Source organism: Myiozetetes cayanensis, unplaced genomic scaffold (genome assembly GCF_022539395.1).
Source record: "Myiozetetes cayanensis isolate MyiCay16 unplaced genomic scaffold, myiCay2020 scf6-25, whole genome shotgun sequence".
NCBI lineage: Eukaryota > Metazoa > Chordata > Aves > Passeriformes > Tyrannidae > Myiozetetes > Myiozetetes cayanensis.
Genome location: NW_026087853.1, coordinates 58722756 through 58736384, shown reverse-complemented (window position 1 = coordinate 58736384; position 13629 = coordinate 58722756).

Genomic DNA, 13629 nt, shown 5'->3' with positions numbered 1-13629 from the left:
TCCAGAGTCTGTATTAGCTACCTGTTGGATTCTGGGTGAAATTTAGGAGATTGGAACTGCTTGTCCAACCAAGTACTATATTGCTTGGAATCTGAATTTTTCCTACAGCTAAGGGAGGTTGCCTTCAGTAATTTGAATTCCTTGGATGAAAATGCATAACCTTGCACAAGCTAGCCAGCTCAGGCACGTCCCAGAAATGGGTGATTTAAAATTTTCACGTCATATAAGTTGGTTAGTAGGACTAACACAGAAATCCTTACTTTCTGTAATCAAAAATAGTTACATGTTGTATTGTGTCTGTCTTTTATAGGACAATACTGTGGTAAGACCACAGATAACAACTGAAGGTTTTTTCAACCACAAGTAAAAATATTATTACAAAACAAGCAAAAAAAAAAAAGGTATCTTAACTCATTTCAGCTCAAATCGAAAGAGGAAACCATAAGACAACTGCACTCTAATTAAGACTGTAAAATCGTTCTCTAATTATAACGTTTGTATGTGGGATTAAATTCTCCTTCTCTCTAACCTTTCAATCCTAGTATTTTTCGATATTTTGTCAGCATCCCGTTAGCCCGGAGTTAGAGGCATTAGCTGTTGAAGGCATTAACAGAACCCAGATTTACCCCAAATTATACAGGCACAGAAAAAGCCAGAGGGGTTTTAGCGAGACAAAAAAGCCGTTCGTGCCCGTTTTAAACACCATGCTGCCACCTAGTCGACAACCCACCGAACTGTGCTGTCCGTCATCCAGAGCCGCGGGATAAGGAAATAAATAGAAATAGGCACGGTCCCATCAATTTACGGGATCAGTCCGAAAAAAAAGCCATATGAACGTTAAAAATATTCTGGCTGAGGAATGAAGAGAACCATCCCCACAGATGAGGAGTCTGAAGATCTGTGAAATTTAATTTTACTAGTTAAGGGAGGCTGTGACTGCATCGCCCAGAACCACGCTGAGCTGTGGAGGGTTCCTCACATGACAGTCTCATTAAGGGGGATAAATTGCTCTCTTGCCTAAATCTAATCCAAAAGATTAGGGACACGGCAGCAGGAGGGGCGAGCAATCTCCTGTGTCAACAAGTTCGGTCACTACTGATACGTAACCTCTTTCCAACATTTTGGAAGTTATCTATGTTATATCCAGAAAAACAATGATTTCCCTGAAGGTTGGTTTGTTTCTTTTTTTTTTTCCTTCCCTCTTCCTTTGAAGGTGTCTGACAAGAAGCACCAGTTTTTCCTCTACAAGCCATTCCTCAGCATAACACTCACTACTAAATATTTTGGTGCCCCTCTGGTAAAGCTTCAAAAGGAACTAAATTATTATCTCAGTGGGGCATAACATACGAAAATCGTTTATTTGCTGCCTGAGTATCACATTAGTGACAAAAAAAAAAATCCTGTCACATCATAGGAACGGTTCCCTGATTCTATGCATGTGCATCCAGCTCTCGTTTAGAGCGAGGACATCTCTGCAGCACCGGGTTTGGAACAGCTCCCACAGGAGGTCAGGAACGGCAGGAGAAGGCAACCAGAACACAAAGTTTTATGACTCCTCCTCATGCCACAGCACCCCAAAAACTCCAGAACAACAGAGACTGCAGAAAGCAGGCAGGGGTTCTCCTCCCTCTTTGCATACCCAACCTAAGACACCATGAACAGGTACAGGACTTTTGCAGGACAGAAGACAGAATGCATGAGTTTCTGTAAAGAGAATTAGAAGACCACAGTTACGTGACACAGGGACAAAAAACTTGAATTCAAAAGTCGTGGGAAACCAAAAACCAGCAACACCTCAAAGATGACACAAACACAGTGAACAAAGTACTTTCAGAGCTTTTTTTCCTGTTAGCCTTTACCATGAACACGAGGCACACGACTGAGATCTTACTCAAAATATTCAGCAAACGTGGATATTTTACATATCTGTAGAAATTTCTGAGTGAACGACAAATTTAAACTTTCCTGCTGAGAAAAATTTTGCAGCTTGAAGCACTTCTGCTGTTGGCTACACGGTATTTTTTCCAGCTAAAAAATTTGTTGCCACTGGCAAGTGGCACTGGGGCATCCGAGGAAACCAAACCAGAAAGGGCATCTGGGGTTTCAAACCGGGGCTGGAACAGGGGGGAAACCAAACACAAGCAATGCAGTGAGCATCAGGTGAACTGCATGAGGATATACAGGCAAGGAGAGGCTCGCAGGGAAAGCAGATCAAACTTTCCCGAACTTTCTGGTCCGTCTGGACCCAGAACAGCCTCGGAACAGGTGCTGGGGGAGATGCACCAGGTGTTAATGGACTTTCCTCACAGACCTCTGGCAGGACGAAGCTGTTCGTACGGCACGAATCAAGCAGCCTGACGAGATTAAACAGGTATTTCCAGACTTTGGACGGGGCGCTATGTAAACAATCCATACAAAGAGCAAGAGACTAAGCCCTACGTATTAAAAATAAGGAAAAGACATTGCTCTCTCTCTCCAGGACAGGACCAAGAGCGTGGCGGCTCACCGTGCTCAGCCGCAAAAACTGCTTTTTTAAGAAAACAAACCAAACCACACACACACCCCCATACACCCACACACCTTGTTTTCCTCACTTCCACCGAAGCAGCGGCCAGTTATTCTCCAGCAGGCACAGCACTGAGCACTTACCCAGCTCTGAGGGGCGGCAGCCGCGGCTCCAGGGCGGCACCGGCGCTCCCTTCGGGGGCCGGCAGGGCACGGGCGGAGACGGCAACACGCCTGTAACACAGCTTAATTTCACTTTGCTCGCACTACACAAGGACAGATCACTTCACCGTGATGTGTCTGAAGTGTAAACCTCCCTAGAAAAGAGCTCTATTTCCGAGCACCCGCTCCTTGCCCAGGCCCGGGCGCGGCTGCCCTCAGGTGCCCTGAGGGAGCGCGGGGGAGGCGGGACACCAACAGGGCAGGAAGGGTGGGGAGGGGGGCACCGTGAGGGCAAAAAGGCTTTGGGTTGGCACCAACAGGGCAGAAAGGCTTTGGGGGTGACACCAACAGGGCAAAAAGGCTTTGGGTTGGCACCAACAGGGCAGAAAGGCTTTGGGGTGACACCGACAGGGCAAAAAGGCTTTAGGGGTGGCACCAGCAGGGCAGAAAGGCTTGGGACAGACACCGCGAGGGCAGAGAGACTTGGGGCTGACACCGTGAGGGGAGAAGGGCTTGGGGCTGAGACCCTCAGGGCAGAAGGGCTTTGTGCTGGGCACGCTCACAAGTGTATCAAAGTACAGAAACACAGCCAATATACCCCAAATCCCTTACTCTGCCCTCTGCCGGCAACATGTAAATTCTCTTTAAAGTGAAAAGAACCCAAAAGACAGTCTGGTTTTTAAGACATACCAGACACTGGTTTTCCTCATCCCCTATGTAGTTCTTTGTGTATGAGTATTTTACCACAAAGTTTGTATTATTTTTCCCCGGTGGTTTGATTGTGTTGCTTTGGGGTTTTTTTGTTTTGGTTTTTTTTGTTTGTTTTGTTGTTGTTGTTGTTGTTGTTGTTGTCGTCATTGTTTGTTTTGTTGTGGGTTTTTTCCACAATAAATGAGGTTTGTCTATTTCATTTTAAACCATAACGTTATTATTTGATTTTACGGCTAGTTAAAGCACACTAAGGGGAAGGAATATTCCCTAGAAGGCTTATTCCAGTAATGCCAGAAACCTACTGTGACACTGGATTATTTAAAGATCGGGTAGCATAAAATGGTTTGTCCAGCTCTGCTTTGCAATAGTCACAGAAAATGCTAAGAGAATTAAAACTAGAAATACTATAGCCAGCACTATATATTACCACCACAACATTTTAAAGTTTCATTAAGAGTGGTCTCAAAATTGTACGCTGTTAGTTCTTACTTACGTGGCAACCACGGTGTCACCTTATGACTTTACCAACTAAGTAGTTCTCTGCCAAACTTAACATTCACCTTTATAATTGTCTTCCTATCATTAATTAATCAGTGCTGAACTGCTGCATGGAAGAAGGCCTAGATATAAGACGAAGAAAGGGGATACAAAGCCATACAAGTCAGGCAAGGTGTAATAGGAGCACAATGTGCTAAAATGAAAAGGTATGCAGGAACTTCTTTATCAAGGGTTTGCATTTAAAGTGCAGTGCCAGCTGAAGTCATCCAATAACTGGCTATTAGGATTCGTTACTTTTGCTTGATCAAACATGAAAGAGGCAAAAATAAATGGGATGAAGAACATGAGAAATAAATGGGTTTCCAGTAACTATTTCATTTCCTGGAAAATAGGGAATAAAGTTGACTTGCAGATGTATGTCCTACCTTCAAAGAAAACAAAAGAACAAACTGGAAGATAATTTAACAACCCTTTTCTGTTGTTTTCCTCTCTACGTTACAATTCAAATATAAATATAAAAAAAACTTACTTGTTTCTAACTCAAGATTGTTTGCATTTCACCTGGATTGCTGCCTTCAACAAGAGCATGAACTTCCAAGAAAACGCAATTTCTTTAAGTTGTATAGTGCCAGTATTTTCAATACTGATTTAACCAAACTCAGTTAATTTATACTTAAAACTGACAGTGTCATTGTTAATGTGAGATATTTCACAAAATAGCAATGTGACACTCATTTAGCAATTTTGGAATCCATCAAATTATATTTTTAAAAAGTAATATTTGCAGTTATGTCCATTTGTGTTGCATTGGCTGAGTTAATTTGTTTTAAAGTTCCTTATGTACAAACTTATCCCTCTGAGGTAATTTGAGCATAGCACACTAAAGGAAAACATTGTGGTTTTCACTTTAGGTTATTTTAAAATTAGAGCATGGAACCACAAATTCTTACAGAAAATGCAGTCGGTGTATACAACTGGTCAAATGGTGAAAGATGCCCAAGAGAGAAAATGGGAACAGTCCTCCTATTCGGCTTGTGTTTACAAAACTTTATTGTCCTATTCATAATAATTTTTCTATCACTCTTTAACATGATCAGACCAGTGCATCTGGAGGGAAAATTCCATTCCACATGGACTGCAGCAAGTGGAGTGTTCTTCAGACTTTCACCTTTTTTTTTTATTGTGTCAAGCTCTCAGAACCACAACAGAACATTTGTCCCCAAACACTTTTGATTTGTTCTTCTGAGTTATTAACTACTGCATTTAGACCTCTGCTTCTTAATTCAGCATCACCCTTTTTCGGGATGGCTTTTCAACTAAGGTAAGTTTACAAGAAATAAATCTAGAGAACAAAATACCACAAACACTTAGAGACTGAAATACTGTGAACAAGAACTACCAGAGACTTTGGAAGAACTAACCACCGGGATTCATTTTTTGAAAATAATCAACATACAGCTGCACACAAACATAAAAACAATATCAGAGGAAAACCAGGACTACAGTCCTGAAAGACGTGGTGCTCTTTTCATAGAGCACTCCTGTTGGAATCAATGGTTCTTACAGGTGAGAAAAGATAACTGCTGAGAAAAAAATGTTGCACATGCTATGGAAGAAAAATGAAAGAAAGTATTCCTTTAATGGAGAGAATAACTACTTCTCTTTGAAGAAGAAAGTAAGATTCAAAAAGTCTTGCCTCCCTTTGCTTTGGCATGCAGGGAAGGAATTATTTGTTGAGAATTTACCAGAGTGAGGTTGACTTTAGCCTCTCTTCTCACTTTGCCTCTGCAGAACAGGCCGTGCCTGCAGGTACCACAGTTACTCCCCTGCACTATCCCCTCACATCCTCAACAGCCCAGATTAATAAAATTCATATATTACAGCCCAGACACACCTTTGTCTGGTGCACTGGACCTTTGTGTAGTTATTTTCCCTCTTCTGTAGGCCTGTATCTCTTCCAGAACCAAACCACTGCTTTGGTTACTTTTGCTCAAACCAGGGAGTGGGAAAAGGGACAAAAAGGAGGGAAACTAATTTCTTTCCATACCAAAAAATTGTCTATGGACTCCTATCTTCACTTTCTAAATCCTTTTAGTTTCTGTAGTCTCCAGTCTTTCCCAAATGCTTTATATGGTAGATGATCTTAGAGCAGCTGTATTTTCATTGCTCCTTGCTCTGGACATCTCCCCAACCAATCACCCAGTGATGGATAATAAAGCTCCATTGTTCTGGCTGTTGCAGCAGCAATTCTGATCAAGAAATCAAATAAATAAAGCTGTTTGTGTGTGTAAAATACAGTCTGTCTTAAGAACATGATTTCTAGTGCTGTAATTCTGAACATCTCTCAAATACCCATTTCAAACACCTTTAAATAACATGTGGACCTTTTTTTTTTTCAATAACAAAACTCTGCTCAAACAAATTTCTAGCATTAAAAAATGGCATAGGATTAAAGTAAAATTAAACAAAGGTTAGAAAATATATTTCTTCTGTAATTAGCTCAAATAAAGAGGATGACTTTTTTACCACATAAAACCCCACAAAGGTAAATAAAGTCAGTCACAGTTCTTCTTTAACATTTTTCTAGCATTTTTTTTAAAAAGGAGTGTGGATGTTTATATTATTATTATCAGTATTAAATTTATTTACTTTTTTGTTAAAAGAAAACCAAAACTAACCAAATCCAACGATAACATTTAACTGGTGCTTTTGTTGGAAACAGCATCAGACCTCAAATTAGCACATACTGAAATCCAAAAGACCGAAGCCTCCTTCAGTTTTGTTTTTCATTTAAAAAAAAAACTAGCACAAAATAAGCTGGTGTAAGAGGTTGGGGGGAGGGGAAGAATCAGAGACTCTGTGGCTGACTGGCTGCGTTACATTAATTTCTTAATATGTGAAGGAGTGGATTACCCCTCTAACAGCAATGGGAAATTAGTTTCTTTATTTCTTCATTAAGACTGTGGGAGGGAAATTAATTTTCTACTCTGGTTTTCAAAATTAATTGAATATATCTTTATTAATGTGATAAATATATACACATACTTTTTGGTTGAAAGAATTCTCTAAATTAATCCTAAACAGACGTTTTCAAAGCAGTTTTGGTAGCACGTGGTTGCTTTTGTGTTGTTGTTTCATATTGTGATGTTATCCAAAAAATGGAAAAACTGATCACACCCACCCAATGTAATAAAGGTGTCTACAGAAAAAAAGTATCTGAAAACAGTTTTATAGGGTAATTTTTGTACCATTAGATAGCATATTGTTCAACTTGCCCTTCTTCTGAGGAGGAATTTACAAAGCATCCAAAAGCACTCACTTCTCTTCCTATGCCTTCACACTTTTTATATCTGTTTTTGCTGTAAATCTATTTCATATGGGTCACTTCCACCACTGCATCATGATATCCTTTTATTTTCATTCCTTAGTACTCCTTTATGCAAAGTCAACAAACCCAAAGTGAGCTTATGCCAGTGGGATTTTTTAATTTAACCTTCTCTTGCATAAATAGTATAATCATTTTATGTAACATCTTTCTTATCTGAAAAAAAAAAAAAATAAGTTATAAGCCTTTTCCTAGAGAACTTGGACACTTTAGCATTGGGGAAGAAAAACAAAACAACACAAAAACTACTGCTGGCAATAGTGATTCCACCAGAGTGGAATCCAAGGGTTTATAACACAAGGAAAGTCAGATTTATCAGTCCTTTAGAACCAGAAGTTCTTCATGCTCAAAAGAGTAAGAAGATTCATAACAGACTCATAACAGAACCCTACAACTTAAATTTCCTTGTGTTTTCACTCCATTTCACAGTGCATTAAACAGGGAACAGAATTTCTCAGGCCTGGTTCAGTGGCAATTAAAAAGTCCCTGCTATTTCATGGGAATGTGGTTGGATTTGGTTAGTTTTGGTTTTCTTTTAACAAAAAAGTCAATAATGGGAATTTGTGCCTCCCTGCACAAATAAGTAAACATGGCCCAAACTGTATCAACAGAGACACAGGTTATTATCATTTCATCTTTTTTTTATTATTTTTAAACTCAACTGGCCAACTTCTCAACTTCTAGCATCTTTCACATGAGCTGCTGTATTATTCTTTTCTGAAAGAAAATCTAATAAATAAATCAGAAGACGTTTATTTCTGAAATTGCACTGCAGCTGCTACAAACCCAAACCAATTGTAGGAGAATAAAAACTGGGAAACAGTAAGTAGTTAAACAACGAGGGGAAATGGCAGCTGATCTCCTTCGTAGAAGTTAATAGGAAGTTCTTGCTTGTTTAGTAAAATAAACATCTTAATTGTAGACACAGAGGAGAGGAACTAAATATGCAAGATTTATGCTGAACAAAAGCAAGGCTGTCTCAGGAGCATTCACACACCGTGATTCAACCTACTTGCTTAATCCATTCCACTGGCATGGCTCTTCTCTTTCAAAACTGCCAACAATAAAGTTGCAAAATGCAATTGAGACGAAGAGGCAGAACAAGTTCTTCACTTGCTTATGTAATTTATTGCTTGATTAGTAACTTCAGAAAAAAAAAAATCTGAGTCCACATAGCATCATCGTTAATATGTTAATAATGGTTTATAAAGACAAAATAAGATGCAATTCTCTACCAAGGAAAGAATTTAACATTAATGCATAGAGATGTAAAAACAAACCTTAACTCTCTTCTAGTGGAACAGAAAGAAGCAGAACAAAAGGAAGTCTGTATGAAAATTAAGTAGCAGACAAGATCTCAACTACCTCAAGAAATGAGTCAATGGTGAAATAATCAAAGAAAGCATCAGCAAAGGCCCTCTTCCTTAGAGAAGAAAATCTGTGATCCACACCCTAATTAAAATGGGCATTTTTGTTGTGGAAGCCCTTTCTAATAGTTCAGCATTTGTCAATATTTCAAGTCTTAACAGCCTTTTACCAATATTGCTGTTCTAACTGCTTAATGCATTCATGGAGGAGATTGTTGAAGGCCCTGCAATCCTCCATGTCACAAAAACTCCTTCTGTCACAGGTCCAACAGAACCCACCACGTTATTTCCTGCTCCCAGTAATTTTTTTTTTATTAAAAAAACATTGCTCCCCGAGATCAAGAAGCAATGAAACTCCAGGAGACTTTTCACATCCAACTCTACAATCTCTAGATTAGAAAAAAAAAAGTAAGAAAGTATTTTATAGAAAGCATCCTTGAACCAGGGAGTTTGCTTACCTAAATTTTCTGCATATTTTCTTAGGCAGAGAGAGACTATTTAGGCAGCCTGTCATCACTGATCTTAATAACATAAACTTCTGTCTAGTCTACAAGTGTTTTTAGGATCAGCTTTTAGACCACAACAAAGAATGACTGCACCCTCAACAAAGCTTTACCTCACAAATTAGGCAATCTCTTATTTGGACTAAAAACCCCAAAAACTCTCACTGATTGCTTCCTAAAATTCAACAATATTCACTTTGCTCTTTATTTGGGTGTAACATCCTAATCCATTTTCCCAAAACTGTAATCAATAGAAATCAATATAAAAAGAACAGCACAATATCACACTATGCAGGGGAAAAAAACCCAAACCAAAACAACAAAAAACCCCACAACCAACCAACCAAACAAAAACACACCCAAAAAAAAAGTTCATGCTCATGTCTATTAAATTTGAAAAACAGTAAACCCATGATCTATTATCAATCCTAACAACCATTCTATCTGTTTGGATTAAAGCACCCAGAATAAGCACCTCTCTCAGTTAAACTTGGCTTCTACTCACCAACGAGAATAAGTTGAATTTTTAAGATGACATGTCTGAAGAAAACTTAAAAATCCCTTTCTCACCTTAAGCCTTCAAGCAACTCCCCCCAGTCAACCCCAAACAAGTGCCTCGTGGATCAACCAAATACATCCCAAGCAGAAATCGGCTGTATCACAGCAACAAACACAAAGTTTACAAATACATCTCTGCAGCTACCAAAACCAGAGCCAAGCAGAACAGAAACATCAATATCTGCTGCGTCAGTGCACGTCAGAATCCTGCATGGCTGCTGCAGCTGAGCAAAATCAAAACACGAACCAGAGCTGTCAATCTGCTGCTACCTTGCTTTACCCACAAACAACTCAAAAGCTCAGTTTTGTTCCAAAATTGAACCTTTTCAAGACACAGCTCTGTCTTCTCTACTTTGATAACAGATCCTCAGAGGGAACATTCAGAGTTAGAGATGAAAGTAGAGCTGTAGGAGAAAGCTGAAAGGGCACCACCGAGCTCCCTCTAGTGTGAGCAGGGACAGGGAATCATTTAAGTCCAAGACCTCACCTGTACAGAGAAATGGGCTACTGAGGCAAGAGAGTAACACAACAGAAACAGCTCAGGAGCTAAACAGGAGCCCCAGATCCCAGAAAGTTGGGGTAAGGTGGAACCATCAGGGGCTTTGCTCAACCAGAAGTCATTATCACGGAATCAGAGGGTGGTTCAGGTTGGAAGGGACCTCTGGAGGTTGGTCAACTAGTGGCCAGGTCTCCCCACAGCAGGGCCAGCTTTTACTGCCAGCTTTGAATATCTCCAAGGACAGAGACTCCACAACCTCCCTGGGCAGTTTGTGCCAGTCCTCATCATCTCCTCAGTAAAAAAAAGAGTTTCCTTGCGCTCAGGAGGAACTTGCCATGTTTCAGTTTGTACCTGAGCCTGGCTCCATCTCCTTTCCATCCTCAGCACTGTCCCACCCCTTGAGGCTAAGAACTTTTTGTCCTTGCCCAGTGACCTTAAACACCAAACCCAAAGAGGCTCATTTCACTAATCAAAAAGCAGCTCCCCAAAACAAGACAAAACTGTACCAAGAGAAGCCAGGAGAAGATTTTCACACTGCTAGAAGGCTTTGACATGATATTATTTTACCCTGTATATATATTTGGGAGCACGTGGTTGCAAATGAACCAACTTATGCTGACAGTTTTCCAGAGACCATTTCCTGGAATTCTTCCATCAGAATTCAGGTACATACAAGTCTTACAACCTATTAGCCTTTCCTATGGCAAAAAAAAAACCACAACAGTTTGGTCTTATTCAACTTGCTGCATCTTTTGTTATTTGTGTGCTATTACAAGTTTCTATGATTATTTTCAAGCAATGAAAGTTATCTCAGCAGCTTGGTGGTTAATAATTAAATAGTTACATTTGTGTAAAGGCTTTTTTTGGTTTTATTATTTTGGAAAAATCCTGCCTCGTTCTGAAAGTTAACAACTGATATTTATCTGCCAACCTGTCCCTAAAATCAGTTGTTTTGCTACTAAACCCCTAATTTTTTCACATTTCTTGCTTTTCTCCCTACACTGCCATAGGATATTTGTGCCAACAATCTTTTTTTCAATTAGAAAAATCACCAATAGTCCTCTGAAGGAGAGAAGCAGTAACTTCAGCAAAAGTCAACCAGCTAAATTCAACTTCTTAACTGCAAAGGATCCTCATGACCAACACTTAAAAGACTTCACCGTGTCTTGTGGGGATGAAGTGACAGCCTTAACTAAAAATGTATCTGAAATTGAAGCACATTTAGAACACACATAAAATTCTATTCTAGCATCATTACTGTAGTAATATTGATCCCAAGTAAAGATTGAATTGATGATATGTTTGTCAAACAACATAACATAATTTATCATGTCTTTTATTAGACCAACCAACATAACAGGAAAACCAGGCATTTCTACAGGAAGGCATAAGGGGCACCAGGGAGTACCTGAAAAAAATCTGCCTTTTTCAAATATGGCCTGGTCTAGAAAAATCCTTGCCCAGAGCGTGTTCTGTGTGGAATGGGGTAACAGGTTTGTCCAAGATACTGATACAGTTCACTTGCTTGTTGACATGTTTCTTGCTGAATATGACAGTCAAAGCCCTTTGGTGTTCCCTGTGGAAAATCAATACTTAAAATCTGTTATGTTCAATTGCCTCTGGTAAAAAAAGCATTACTCCTAAATCAAGCTACCTGGACAAAAACTGAGTTAACAAATGTAAGTTTGTTTCAAATAGTTTGGAATAAAGGACAAATCTGTACCACATGATTCAGGATGTCAGACTACAAAGAACGAACCAGATACACTCAGTGCCAAATTTCCTTGATGAGAAGGGTCATTCTCAATTATACATTTGTGCTATTTCGTTATCATATCAACTGATAAATACTGCATGAGAAACTGAACGATAAGAAATTCATTACTCAAATTATGGTGGGATAGATTCTCATATTGGGGTGAGATAAAGGGTGTTAATTTTCATAATTCTATATCAAATATCAAAAAAAAAAAAATCCTGGATCAGATGATGTAACACTGCTAACAAGGAATTAGATGCATCCCTGACCCAAAGTTCTCCCAATCAAAAATCAATAAAGCATATTGTTCTTTACTATACTAAAAAGAACACCTGAATACAGCACTATTCATTTGCAGCAAAGTAATCAACATCTGCAAAACCCAATAATTGGTGCATAGACATCTCAGATTGGTACCATCCTCCTCCAGTGAGGTGATACAACAGTCCTGGTTCAATTCAATAGCACCATATTTGGGTTCTCCAATATTTTACCAAATTCACTGTAAGAAGTGATGTTTTAAAATACAGGTAAACAAGCATGCTAGCCAGTATGGCAAATAAATTAGATATATTTTTAGAAATATGAATTATATATTCACCCAACGTTAAAATCAAGCGATATAACTTAATTTCCTATTTTTCATCTCTCAGAATTTCTCTAATTACACATATACTATACTGTATGTCGGCATTTATCTGAAAACGTTGATGAAAATAACATCTTTAATGATGGTTCCATCCTGCTGAGCTTCTTCATCACAAAGCTTGTTAATCAAGGCCCTTTTACCTGAAAAATTGCTGCACAAGTAGGAAAGTAACACGCAAAAGATACTTATCTTTCTGCCACGCTAAAAACTGCATATGCCCAGGAAATAATCCATTTACCCTGAGCACTCACTGTGCCCTTTTCACTTGTATTTATCTTTTCTATGATCTGGACAACAAATGAGAACTTCAGCACACTTTCAGTCATTACCTGTAGCGTAACCCCAAAATTTTAATATTTCCTCCTGGAATCATTAACTTGAGCTGTGCTCACTGCTGCCTTCAGTCCTGCTGTGGTAACGCTGCTTTAAAGGGCAAACTTGAGTCTTAGGGGTTGGGACAGCAAAAATTCAGGTATGGATCCAAAAGAGGGGTGGCTCCTACCTTGGGAATTACAGGATCAATCCACACCTGATGGGTGGGCAGGGATAAACCTTACTGAGCCTTTCTTTGTTGTTGTGGCAGCATAAACCAAGAAAGGTTTCCCTCGTTGGTACAGGAAGGAGCTAGAGGACTCCTGCACACTTGTTACAGTGCTTGCTGTTCCAAGCTTCTCCCTCATTTTCCTCTGGAGGCAAACACATAAACATGTTACAGAGTTTTCACCCATCCATTCACCTGGATAGTCACCCTCAGTGAGGATTTCACTGACAGTCCTCACCATCACAGAGACTGCAACACAGGCTGAGCTCAGAGGGACACACAGGAGAAAGTCACAGCCTTTTCCCAAGCAAAGACTCCCCTGTCCTGCTCTCCACTGCATAAAATGTAATATTTTCTTGTTGCATCTCAATAACAAACAATTCATACCATTTAGGTTTTGTGTGGTATGGTTTAAAAAGCCTCCACCACACCTGCACAAGCACCCATTGCACACACACAAATTTTCTGCTAAAAACCACGCAGACAAAAACA